The following is a 13,228-nucleotide window of genomic DNA, read 5'->3' on the forward strand; positions in this document are numbered from 1 at the left end:
CATTACCTAATAATCCTCCTAGACGTCTGAAAAGAAAATGGCCTCGAGATCTTCTCCTCTAGAAATGTTATTGGAGTTCTATCAGTGGGTAGATTCTCCTCATGTTTTTATCATGTCACTATGTCACCTACAGCAAATTTACTTGTTGTATATATGTGTATACAGTTGTAAATATCAATCCTTAAATAATAAGTAAATAAATCATTAAAAAAACAAAAAAAAAACAAGAGGTTATACTAAATCAATAAAATTGTAATTGTGTAGATAATTCAAATTCTAACTTGTTTTCGGCCATTTTTAAAACTAAAAACAGTTACATACTACTAATAATTAATTATAACATTTGAAATATTATGATTATGATTCTTTTAGACGTATTTTTCCTTAAATAATCTATCTTTTGCACAATATTGAATGTCATTAGGAGGGGTGGGGGTGGTTTTTATATCAATTTTACAATGAACATAGTTTCGGCGATTTCGATGTAAATATTCCCTGCTACCTCAAGCGAACCCCTCCGGATCTTATGAACTGAAATTAAGTATGTATAGATGTTTTCTAGGTAGAATAATACCATAAAAATTGGAGAGTTGAATTTTTTTTTAAGTTTCATAGGTTTGGGCAGCTCCACAGTTTCTTAAAATAGAATTAGAGGGTTGAAAATTTGTTTGTGAATTGAGTATGCGTCAAAGAGGTTCCTTCTAAAGTCTTACCTCCTATCTTCCCCCCCTCCATTTCTCCCCACCAATCTATTAAACTAATCTTGTGATCGTTCCAACAAAAAATGGAAAATACGACCGAAATTCCTCAGAATTGAAAATTATAAATTGAATTTATGTTTTAAATAAGGAAGAAATTTGGTTCCATGTCTGTCAACTCGTTTTGGGTTTTAATCGAATCGTCACATCGATTGTGATGGAATTTTCGAGGATTCTGGGGATTGGTACCTAGATTTTCTCATATCATTTTTATCAGAATGCACTATTTTCTCTTAAGCATACGTAGATATATTTTCCTTGACTCTATACTAGCTATATTTCGAAATTAACTCCCATTGGCTCGAATTTGGAAGACCTTTGGATATTGGTATAAAATAGGTTTATTATAATTTTTAAAAAATTACTACAAAAGCTACTTTTGTTCAAGTATAACAAAACCTATTTTCCTTAATACACATGGATTTTGAAAACGGTTCGGGCGATTAGGCCTAAGGGTGAAGAAAACTTAGTATAGATATGGTCTCATAACAATTCTTCTAATTTCTTTGGTACAACGTTCTCTGTAGTCCTATCTTTCAACAAAGGGTCGTCCCTTAGATTGTATTATCAAACGACAACCTTGAGTATCCGATTGGTGGAAAACCTTAATAGTAATTTAGTGTATAGTACAAAATAGTAATTTCTAGGAACATTATAGTCTTTCGAAAAAGACTATAGGATGATAAAAAGAAAGGAAAAGATGATGAAAGGGTGATGAATATGACACGTTTTTTTGCTTGTTTTAATCTATCATTCGAAATCGTCATATTGTTTTGGAAAAGAAAATTAAAAATATATATTATATATTGTATATTATCAGGTGAAATAATCCTTGAATATAAAAAATAAGAAATAATAAAATTCACCAATTTCATCTTTTTTATTATCAATAATAACTCACAAACATATTACGACATATCGACTTAGAGATTGCTTAAAGTGAAATATCAAAAATACCAGAGAGTTACTTAGGATAGACGTGCCCTCGGTGTTTCTACTTTTTACGCAACCATAATTTGCAGGTTACACTTCTTATTTATCCTCAAACATTACCCCAAATTAAGGTTGCAATGAATCGTGTGGCCGTTACATCACATCCTGTATTTTGTCACATACATTTTTATTATGATTTTGTTTATAACCTCACGTACATTATGGTTTTACACAAAGCCGTAGCCATTGCGTGTTACTACTTTTAAGCCAATGGGAAAATAGATCGTCTCAATATTATTTTTTTTTAGAAAGATAATTGTATTTTATTGTTCATATGTGTTTGGAGGATTTGGTGTAACAAGTATTTCACTCGCGTGTTTAAACTAAATTTAATTTAAATTTAATAAAATTAATTTTTTTTCAAGTAAATAATTGTAATAACTAATAAAGCACTGCTATAATTTTGATTTCATTCGCCTTTTCCACGCTGAAATGCCACAACCTGAACGACCATGGCTTAGACCCCTAGATTTGATCCTGGGTACGCCCTTGTAAACGTTCCCACTGTCCAAAATAAAAAATAAAATTGTCCAAGTAGTTAAATGTTAATATGAAAAGATTTATAAATGATAAAATTATTCTAAACCATCCAGCATGTAATGGTTCCGTACCCTTGCAGTGGCCAAGGACTCATGAGAGTAACCTCGTTTAATAGACAATGTAATGTGACTAAAAGAAAGCAACACTCTCAGGAATGTGTCGGAAGGAAGGTTAAAATATTTCGTTTTAGTTAAAGATTATTTCAGATAAGTCAGAGTCCTGTTTCAAACAACGAATAGCAAAAATATCTATTACATCGTTTCTTTACAAGTAAAAGTGATCAAGTGGCATTTTCAGGATGGCGCGGTATTTTGTTCTCCAGCACTTCGGAACTTGGATAATGATAATAATAAAAATAGATAAATACGAAATTTATAGCAAAATAACATTACTGCCAATAACATTACAGCTGCATCGAATATGTCATACGCAACTGATCCGCGGCCTGCGGATCTCAAGCAAATTTTCACTGACTGCCGAGCATACGAATCTCTCAAATCTTTATATGATTTACCAGCAGACCTCCATTCCATTTTGCAGGATAAAAATCAGACTGTCAATAAACCTTTTTAGTATCTCAATCACTCCAAACTATACAATAAAATTTAATCAAATTTTACCACAAGCTCCCATGTTGCAACAGTAATACATTTCAATATAATAGGGGTATTCATGATCTTTGGTTTAACATGTTAAAGCGTGTTAAATGGAAAACTCATGTTAAATCGAAAAAATTGCCTTCTTTTACCGTGGTAAAACGAAATGACATTTAACATGGCTGAGAGTCTGTTACTTGGTCTGTTAAATGGAGAATGACGTCACACAATAGACCAGTTGAGATCGCCGCCATTTTTGTTGGCTGTTTTGACAGCTCAGTTCTTTCGTGTGTTTGTGGTATTCATATGCCTGTTATTAAACCAGAATGGATAATTTTAATGATACATTTGAGAAAAAAAAACCAATGTAATTTCATTCTACTATCTGAAAATTTGTAAACGCTCGCCAGATAAAAATCTCACTATATGAACCATGTAATTATTCTTAGGGGACATATGTCCCAGAATAAAGTTATTTTTTCATTTCATTTCATAAGCTAAACTTTCACAAAAATTCCACTTTTCACTCACTCTAGGCATGTTGTAATTAATTACTTAAATCAAAACTGAAGTAAACAATAACATGAGGGTCTGGAAGGTTATAAACATAAAGGCTTATACAACAAGTTGCGAAAATCCGCTAGGGGCTCTTATGCATTTAACTTTTAATTACTTAACTACTTATGCATTTAACTTCAAATAAGGCTGCTCACAATCTTATAGTTATAACATTTAACATGGCAAAAGTTTAACATTTAACACAACATCATGAATACCCCTAATAATGGCTACGAGTCCGGGCCCTTGCCAAAAATTTCCTTTGCAAATCCGGCAATTAAGGTAATGATGAACCATAAATCGTTGATGCCTTAAAATAATAATAACAAAAAAAATTACAGTTCACGATGTAATTGGCATGACCATCTCGTATAAACCAAGGGCCATATAATATTGCCCTTGCGATTTGATAGAACATAAATCATAATTATATTAAATATATAAACTATTAAAGATCATAATTATTTTTTTAATGGAGATGTGGGAGCGGTGTGGCTCAGTGGTAGGGCACTGTACTATTAACTACAAAGACCCGTGTTCGAATCCGGCTGCGGCAGATAATTATTTATTTTGTTACTGTAGCCGTGAGTTAACCATGTAGGTTCGGAGAGTCCCGAGCCCTCCGAACCCAGCCTCAGAATGTAGGTATCTTTAATTAGGAAAAACTGGCTGTCAAGCGTGATTCTGTCCAAATCACCTCCTTGCATAACCGTTGGTATGAAATCATTACTTCGTTACAAAGTACCTCTAAAGAACCTCTAATCCTTTATGGGTTGTAGCAGTGCAGTATTTTAATAGAGATGTAGCTCAAAGACGGATTGTCTGGATTCCATAAAGTTATTTTTAATGAATTTTCCTCGTGGTTTTCCTTGACCGAAATCCTTTTCAAATGTTTTTACACTCTTCTCTATTCAAGACTCGCTCTTCCTAGATGCCATGTTCCTTTTTTCCATTTTCTTTTATGTCGAAACCGACTTAATTTTTAGTCTTCTATTGTTGAAAGGACGTTGTTACTATTTATTTATAATTTTCAATGTTAATATATGATTGAGCGAATATGAATCATTGATGCGATCAAGAACAACAAAAATAGTTTTCAAGTGTTTATTGATTGCTAACGTTTCGACCCTTGATGTAGGTCTTTAGTTGGGCTATAATAAAAAGGTATAAAGTAGACAGAACTGATGTAAAAATATAAAAGTCCAAATCTTTATATCTGTGTATATTAACATGCTACTTTTATACTCTTACATTTGCTATATCTACTTTGTGTCTATTTATTTATTCTTGGTGAACTGGACTATGAGACGAAACGTTGCAAATCAGTATGTCTTTTAAAATTCTTTTGGTTTTTATCTACCGCAACACTGACTTTTTAAATTTCCTCCTTTTAATATATAATGGTATTAATATAATAGTACGTAAATGTATACTAATAATAATACCGATTCTACATGTATAGTCCATCAATTAGAACGTAACACATTTTATAACCTACCAACAGACTTACCACAGGAAAGAAATAAAAACAGGAAAATAGGGAGATATAAATCACTACTTTGGGTCTTTATCAGACTTATAACATCGACTGATATCAGTAAGATAGGAAAGTGAAGATTGTTTGCTGTTTCATGGCTGGCTGCGTCCTTCGACTGTTTTTCCGCTCCTTACTCTCTATCTCGTCGCCTTCCTTCCTTATACTATATCTGCGGCTCACAACAGATTCTTTACGGTTGTCCAATCAACTCTTTGCAAGACCAGATTGTCGCCAGACTTCCTCCTGATCTTCTCAATAGCCACCCACTGTAAAAACACAATCAGGCCTCTAAAGGTTGGATAACTGTGAAGTGTAACGTCCGTGTCGCTCCTGTCCCATTCAATCAGGGAAACGTATCTTTGTTGGGTGCCGAGCATTCCAGAACAGAGTGCTTCTCGTAATAGCCTTGATTCTAAATGTAAAAACATATTCCATTAGACATGGTCGTAACTACTAATTTTAATTAGCGGCTATAACTATAGTAACTGAAGATGATAGTTGTGTATGTTTGGTTTAAAGTTGATTTTTCTCATATAAGTAATTTAATTATAGTTTTATAACTTACAAAGCGGTATAGTTATTAGTATCGGTGTCAAATCACAGATTAATTAGAACTATAAAACTTTATACTAAAATATAACTACACAAATTTATACATTTTTAAGTGTTTTGATCGCTGTGGTCATTTATAAATTCATAAAGTGAGTAGATTACAATTGACAAATTCACAAAGTTACAATTAAGAAGTGAGACAGTTACAATTATAAAAGTTACGATTACAATTTACATTTTACAAAGTTAAAATTACAATATTTTAAAAGCCCCTGAAATTGAAAAACGGCATGAAACCCTCCACTCATACCCTCCATTGTAGCCTTACTTATCTGACTTTTTAAAAAAAAATTATAGCGAGTAGGTTGCTCGATGTACGACATGTCAAAATCTTACAAGAGGAGATCATAAAAGAAAGTCAATCCTTCCCCACTGGACCCGCCCCGCAAAGACCCCTGGGGAGCGACGGTCCTACATCACTTTTGGAATATTAGCTTAAAACGGGAAGAGGAAACTTTAACATAGTTAAATCGAGCAATATTTAAAAAGCTCCTGAAATTGAAAAACAGCATGCAAAAATTAAATATTGCCTTGGATTTTTTTTTTTAAATTATTAATATCTACAATCATATAATAAATATATATTGCCTTATATAACTTTTTTTTTCCTCACCCATTTATCAATTTTATTATTTCAAACATCATATGTATACATAATACAAAGGAAACATAAATGTCCTTTCTTTCCTTAAATTATTAATATCTATAATCATAGAATAAATATATATTGCATTATATGACTTTTTTATCCCTCACCCATTTATCAATTTTATTATTTTAAACATCATATGCATAAATAATACAAAGGAAACATAAATGTCCTTTCTTTCCTTAAATTATTAATATCTATAATCATATAATAAATATATATTGCATTATATAACTTTTTTTTTTCCTCACCCATTTATCAATTTTATTATTTCAAACATCATATATATTCATAGTACAAAGGAAACATAAATGTCCTTTCTTTGCACTAAGGTAGGTTCTGGGATCCGCTGTGTGCTGGGGAGCAATGTGACGCTAACTCATCATTTACATATGCTATTAAAAAGTGGTAAAGTTTTTTTTTTCTCCTATAAATCTGAACAGAATCGATGCGATTTGAGAGCAATACATTCAGTGAGAATATGCCTAACTGTGAGATCGTTTCTGCAGTAGCGACACATTAGCGCATTTTCTTTTTTTATGAGATGATTGTGGGTGAATCGAGTGTGGCCACGGGTTAGAACAGTGGTGGTCAACCTTTTTACATTGGGGCCACAAACACGTGTTATTCATCCTTTCATGGGCCGCAAAAAAATAAATAAAATAAATTATGTAATGATTTCTAAGGTTTTCGTGATTGTTACAATTTGAATTAAACAATCATGAACGGATTCATCGCGTATATTTTAACATTTTTTTTGTCATTTCCTTCGTTTCAAACACGCTGTAGTGTCCGTGGCCCTAATCAGTTTAATTCAAATTATTTAGGTGCTAATAAAAAATCAAATTCAAAATTAATGAACTATTTACTGTGATGAAAAACGTTTGGATCAGATCTATTTATTGATATGGTTTAGTATCAACTGCATTTATTGACCTGGTATAAAGATTTAAAAATCTATAAATTCAAATATTATAGTTTATTGATGATTAAAATTTTACGTATTAAAATTTTCTATCAAATATTCTTTCTTGGTACGTAAGTTATAGTGGAAATCGGTCTCGCTACCTCGATACAGAACTAAAATAGTCCAGTACAACACATTGCAAATCCAAACACATGATTTACCGTATTTTTGATGTGTTTCTGTGATATAATGAGACGTCTGATGAGACGTAAATTAAAAAATAAATGCCATATATTACGGCAGATTACCGAATCAATAATAGTACTGTACGGCGTGGCGCGGTAGTATTATGTAGGACCTATATACTCAGCGCGCTCACAATTTTACCAATGGGCGCAAAATTCAAAATGATTTAAAATAAAGTAACGCCAGGACCCGGTTCCATGATGAAAGCTTATTAGCTACCAATACTATTATATTGGTTCATAAATACAAGTATACAAACTACTTAGTATTTACAATGTAGTTATTTTTTTTATAATAGGTATGACTATTATTGACATTGCAAGAGTAAAATGTACAAAAGCACAAGTTACTATTATATAAATCAGCTTAATTGTATTCAATTAAATCTACAAGACTAATAGTATTAGTTTGTATTTTATTATGAACAAGGCCCAGATGGGCAAACCACAAAATACCAGCGAGTTGAGTATTGGTTAGTACCAAATCAACCAAATTCTCTATTTCAGAATCATGTTTGGCAGGGCATTTCACTGTATGCTGACCCATTCCTAACTTATTGTCTCTCGTGATGTACCTTTCGTCTTGCAACTCTCGCTAACCAATTTCTTTTATAGGATAATTTATACAGCATAAATTATCTCAATAAAATTGAATTGATTCATGATAGAAAGTCATTAGTGACATCACTATCAAAATTGAGATTTCACAGTTTTTTATGTCTTTTATACCTCGAATGAGCTCCATAATGTAATAATTTGGTCGTGGTGTGGTCGTAAACCACCCTTTCTGGTTGTATATGATCATCAATAGACTAGCTATTGGAGCCGGAGGAACAACCGGTTTTTATGACCTTATCCGTATAACCTTTTTACTATGATCCACCGTTTAGGATTTATAGGCGAATAATTAATTTATTATTTACCCATTTCAAATATAGTCAACACCATTCATACCAGCTTACCACCAAATTATAATAAATTCGGATAATATTCCCTAACATTATTCCTGAATATCTGAGGATCGGAATATCTGAATTAAACAGGTACCCTATGAAATTTATCGATATTAATATTTACAAATAAATATATTTATCTTTCTATTAATAATTTTAATTTTTTTTTTTTTTTATTTGGCAGAAAAAAACGAGTCACTGCTTAGGAGGACTGGACTAAAACTTCGTTCAGAGGTAATGAGTTTTATTTATTTTTTTTTTTTTATTAAAGTGGTTCAAATAAGCTCAAAATTGTTATATACTCGTATTATTAGATATAACTTTTAGTATAAATTATTTTTCCATAAAGAGAAAAATAATTTTCTTTTTATTATTCCAGAAAAAAACAGTTAAATTATGTCGTACATCTGGCATGGCATTTTACAATATTTTTGGGTGTGAAATGAAATTTGAAAGAAGATTATTAATAACGATATAATATACACATTTAACATATAATCTTTCATCATATAATTTTTTTCGTTTAAATATTTATTTATTGCTATTTACAACTGTACATTATAATACATTTAGTAAATCTGATCTAAGTTAAATTGGAGTGTTACAGGGGTGTAGAGAAACTACCCATTGGTAGCACTCTACAATATATAATTAAGTTTAATTTTTTATCAATAGCATTTTTTTGTTGGTATTTATTTTATTGAGTCCAATTTAAAAAAAAAAATAAAATAAACAAATTTTACAGCACAATATCATCCATATTACAAAACAAGAATTATTATGTCTCGTTTTTCGATATATTTATTAACAATGACATCAATTAATATTACCATTTATAGCTAGAATGTACAATTAGTACTGCAGGCATTTAATGATAATATATTAGGTGTTTACACGAATTAGTTGGATGGGACGTACCAGCAAAAATTCGCACAGATGTATTTTCCAAAAGAATGTAAAAACAATATTATATGAACTTTGATGAAAGGCATATTTGATAGCTAGAGCAGTAGGCTCGGATGACCTCTACAGTATTTTATTAAACAACTAAACCAAAGTTTGTTTTAATGTTTCTTAGAAAAAAAAAAAAAAAAAAAAAGGGAAACTATTATATACATTTTATAATATTTTTTTAGGTTCCTCGGTATTAATTTGAAACAGGATTTTTTATTTATACGCCTGTTTTATAATTTGTGAAATATGAGCAGTTCTTAAATCATTTTTAAACGTTTTCATTTAATTTTGTTCCATTTTACATTGTTCTCATTCAATAGGCATTTCATTGCAATGAACGTAAATTCTTTACAGTGTTATCCAAGTTTGATTAGTACAATTTTAATCGTCATGACAGAAAATAGATTAAGAATGTTCATATTTCTTTATTTTGCCTAGTATTATTTTTCAAACTCTTAAATATTTCCAATACGTTGACACTTTAGTGATAATAAATTTGAATTATAATTAAACAAAATTGATTGACAATGTTAAAAATTTATTCTTTTACGTAGTTTTTTTTCCAGCCCTTTGGTTTTGAAATGACAAATAATTAATATTGAACAGTGTAATGAAAAGGAATAAATTCCATTACCATAAAACCTATAACAAAATCTAACTTTGTAAATTGCAGTTCTTACTATAAAAGAGGAAATACATTTAAGTTGGTCGATAGATTTAATTATTTAATGACGCATCTTCTGTCTAGAAACTAAAAATTTGGAGTTCAAGAAACTATTATCTTTCATACTGTTCTTTAAGGACACGACGTAGCCTCTTACCCTGAGGGTTTAAGGTTTTTAAAAATAATGTATTAAGTTAAATATTCAAACCGAAAAAGGATGAGTTTACTGGAAAATTAAGAAGGCTACACAATTTCGAATCAACTACACAACGCTAAAGTATAAGGGTGAAGATTGCACTAAAAACGATCTTGCAGATTCGTCTTTGGACGGGAATCACTATACAGATGAATGTGGACTGCGATAGAAGGCATCGGAATGGTACCTTCGGGTTCGCTAGGCCTTTAACATAATCAATAATTATTATTGTTTAAGTACGCAATATACTGGAAGGTTATATAGGCATAACAATGCGGTTTATTACCAGAACCTTGGATAACGTTAGATCCGTTACGCAATAACTTCGGCTCGATACCACTTCCTGCTCCTCGGTGACTAGAGCTACCAGGTAACCATAGGATAATCTTACTACAAGTGTTACATTAAGTATCTGTTACTTTAATTAAAATATTTATAATATAAATTAAATTTTACAGATATGTTAAATAAAACTAAGGAACGTTTGGAATTGAATTTTCGGTAACTGGGTCAGTATGAACTTTTAGTTATTATTATTAATTTCGTCACAAGGGTTTCGTAAGAGAAAAAGTAGTTTAGCATAATGTCTTTAAGTAAAACAAGTAGGGCAACAAGGAAAGGTAAACCATAGGATGTCAACCTGTTCTATGCACAGCACGATGGTATAAATATCTTGTAATAAAGTGAAAATAACGTCAAGCCCCCAAATTCATAATTAAATTAAGTCATTAAAACAATGTTAGAATCAATAAAATAATTTTTAATAATGTTGATGAGATCAGGAATAAAAAAAACAAAAACACTAGGGTCATTTGTCAATTCACCACACTTTTAAACCTCCGATTTTTTTAATATCAGGTCAGCTTTTCTTTTAATAAAGACATGAAAAATAATATAAAGCCCTTTTATAGGGAGTAGTATTTCTTTAAAGCAGGAAGAGGAGATTTAAGTTAGAATATTATATATGATACTGTCATTTATATACTACATGAAATATGAATATTTTTTATATATTAACCCTCTGTGTGCTTTAATATTAAAAATTTGTAATTTCTTTGAAAAATGGTATATCAGGATTTTAGACGACGCTAAAAACAAATATGATTTATTTTTGCCTAAAATCTTGTTTTTTAAATTTTTAGTGAATAAAAAATATTTAATAGAATCAGTAATGTTTTCGTTTTATTCTTCAAAAAGAGACAAATCAATTGACATATAATAACCTGAAAAGAATGCTTCTGAGCCACGCGCCAAAAATGCATAATTTTGTTAATAATATTTTTTTACCGAAAAAATCTGAACAACCTACAACCTTCACGGGAAAATCCTGAATATTTAGCAAAAAGCTTCATCACTTTCGGATGAACGGTACGGCAGTGCATAGAGTACGAAAAAACAAATATTCATTTTTATTTATTATATTGTAATCTCTATTAAGCCAATATTTTTTAATTATTATTAATATCCTCGAAATATATTATTGCAAAAGGAAATGCCAAAAATTCAGGGTGTGGGAGAAGTTTAATTAATTAAAAAGTCTAATATAGTTACTCAGTGAAAAATTAAAATTCTTGTACAAACTAATGATACGGTATTTGCTGCATTAATCCACTTTAGAAATATTTTTGATGGAAAAAAACTTGTGATGTGAGATAGCAAAACCTGAACAAAAACAATAGGTACTCGAATTGATTTTTACTTATTTATTTTGCGTTTATTGCTACAATCGCAAAACGAAGCGATATTTTTCTACATATAGGTTTTTATCTATAGTAAATTCTTCATAGATTGCGAATATAATGATATGAGTTTAATTTATCTTCAATTAAAGAAGAGAACTTCAGATGATTAGGGGAAATAGGTGGTTATCTTATAAAACCATTTAAAAATTTGAAGCTTCCTGAAATATAATATACTACCATTGTAGAAAGTAGAAGATTTGTGAAATAGGCTTTCAACGAACAATGTTACTACATATCACGGAAAAATTAGGAACAGTTGATGAAAACCATTATGACACAACCGTTATTTCGAAAGTTTCGATTGTGAAATCACTGCCTTTTTAAGATTACAATCGAATTGTGCGAATGACACAATAATTTGAAAATCAAGTGTCGGAAATATATTTTCTAGAATGTCTGGTTAGTAATCTGAAAGTTCATTTCCTTGTTCAATTTTTTAACAGAATCCAAGCACCAAGTATATTTTTAGTTGAGTAGTTTTATATATATGTACTTGCCACATTCGTTTAAACAATGGGAATTATAGGTGCAAACATGTACCAACATTATCAGAAGGGTTACCGCCACGTTTATATCTATTGCTAAAATTAGATATGGGTAAATCCGTAGGCAACTATTTTCATAAATGATCGATAATAACTAACACAGCAAAGAATTTACGGTTGAGATTATGGCACTCTAAACAGAGCTACATCATTCCTTCAAAGGGGCTAAAATGAACTTAACAGTAAAAATCCGAAAAATGAGTAGGAGCCTTAGGAACTTCGGCTACAAGGAGCGAGAGGGGAAAGTATGTATTTAAATTGATATTCATAAAATTGAGAAATTTAAAATTAAAAAACCTACTACGAACTGAGTTGCCGCAAAATAATTTACTCAAAGGTAAAATAAAACTTAAAACCAATACCTTAGTAAAGTTAGTGACATAAAACCGATACCTACTTTAAATAGTTTGTTCCAATAGCGATTCCTTCCTCATTAATTTATTAACGTATTGTAGATAAGGTGAGTGATAGTGTAAACTGAATAAAATTGAAATAAGTGAAACAGTGGATAAAAATATATTGAATTGACTAAGGAATATTTTTGATAAAGGCAGAATAACTTGCAACCTTTTAATAACTTTGTTAAATCTTTGATATTATAACTAGATATAATATAATAATATAATAAAGATATCCTCGAGAATGGCCAGAATGGCTGAAGCGTTTGAGATCTTAGTGAATAAATATGTGAGACTATATGGATTTTTTTTTTTTAATAATTGATAAACAAACCAGTATCTAACAAGAAATTTAATTATATATCAACATTATTTTAATAA

General features: G+C 30.4%; 1 protein-coding gene across 2 annotated transcripts in view; it reads left to right on the forward strand.

Moving 5' to 3' along the window:
- The window catches only part of Cad74A (cadherin-74A), a 106,618-nt gene that overhangs the window by 29,450 nt on the left and 63,940 nt on the right, over positions 1 to 13,228 (forward strand). The window contains exon 2 of one of the 2 annotated variants that reach the window (XM_067047641.1): positions 8,533 to 8,582. The exons of the other annotated variant lie outside the window; for it this stretch is intronic. The gene's annotated coding sequence lies outside the window, so the exon portion shown is untranslated. The remainder of the gene's footprint in view (positions 1 to 8,532; positions 8,583 to 13,228) is intronic. 2 annotated transcript variants of the gene reach the window in all.

Source organism: Halyomorpha halys, unplaced genomic scaffold, assembly GCF_000696795.3.
Source record: "Halyomorpha halys isolate HHAL.00 unplaced genomic scaffold, Hhal_1.1 Scaffold327.1, whole genome shotgun sequence".
Classification (NCBI taxonomy): Eukaryota; Metazoa; Arthropoda; class Insecta; order Hemiptera; family Pentatomidae; genus Halyomorpha; species Halyomorpha halys.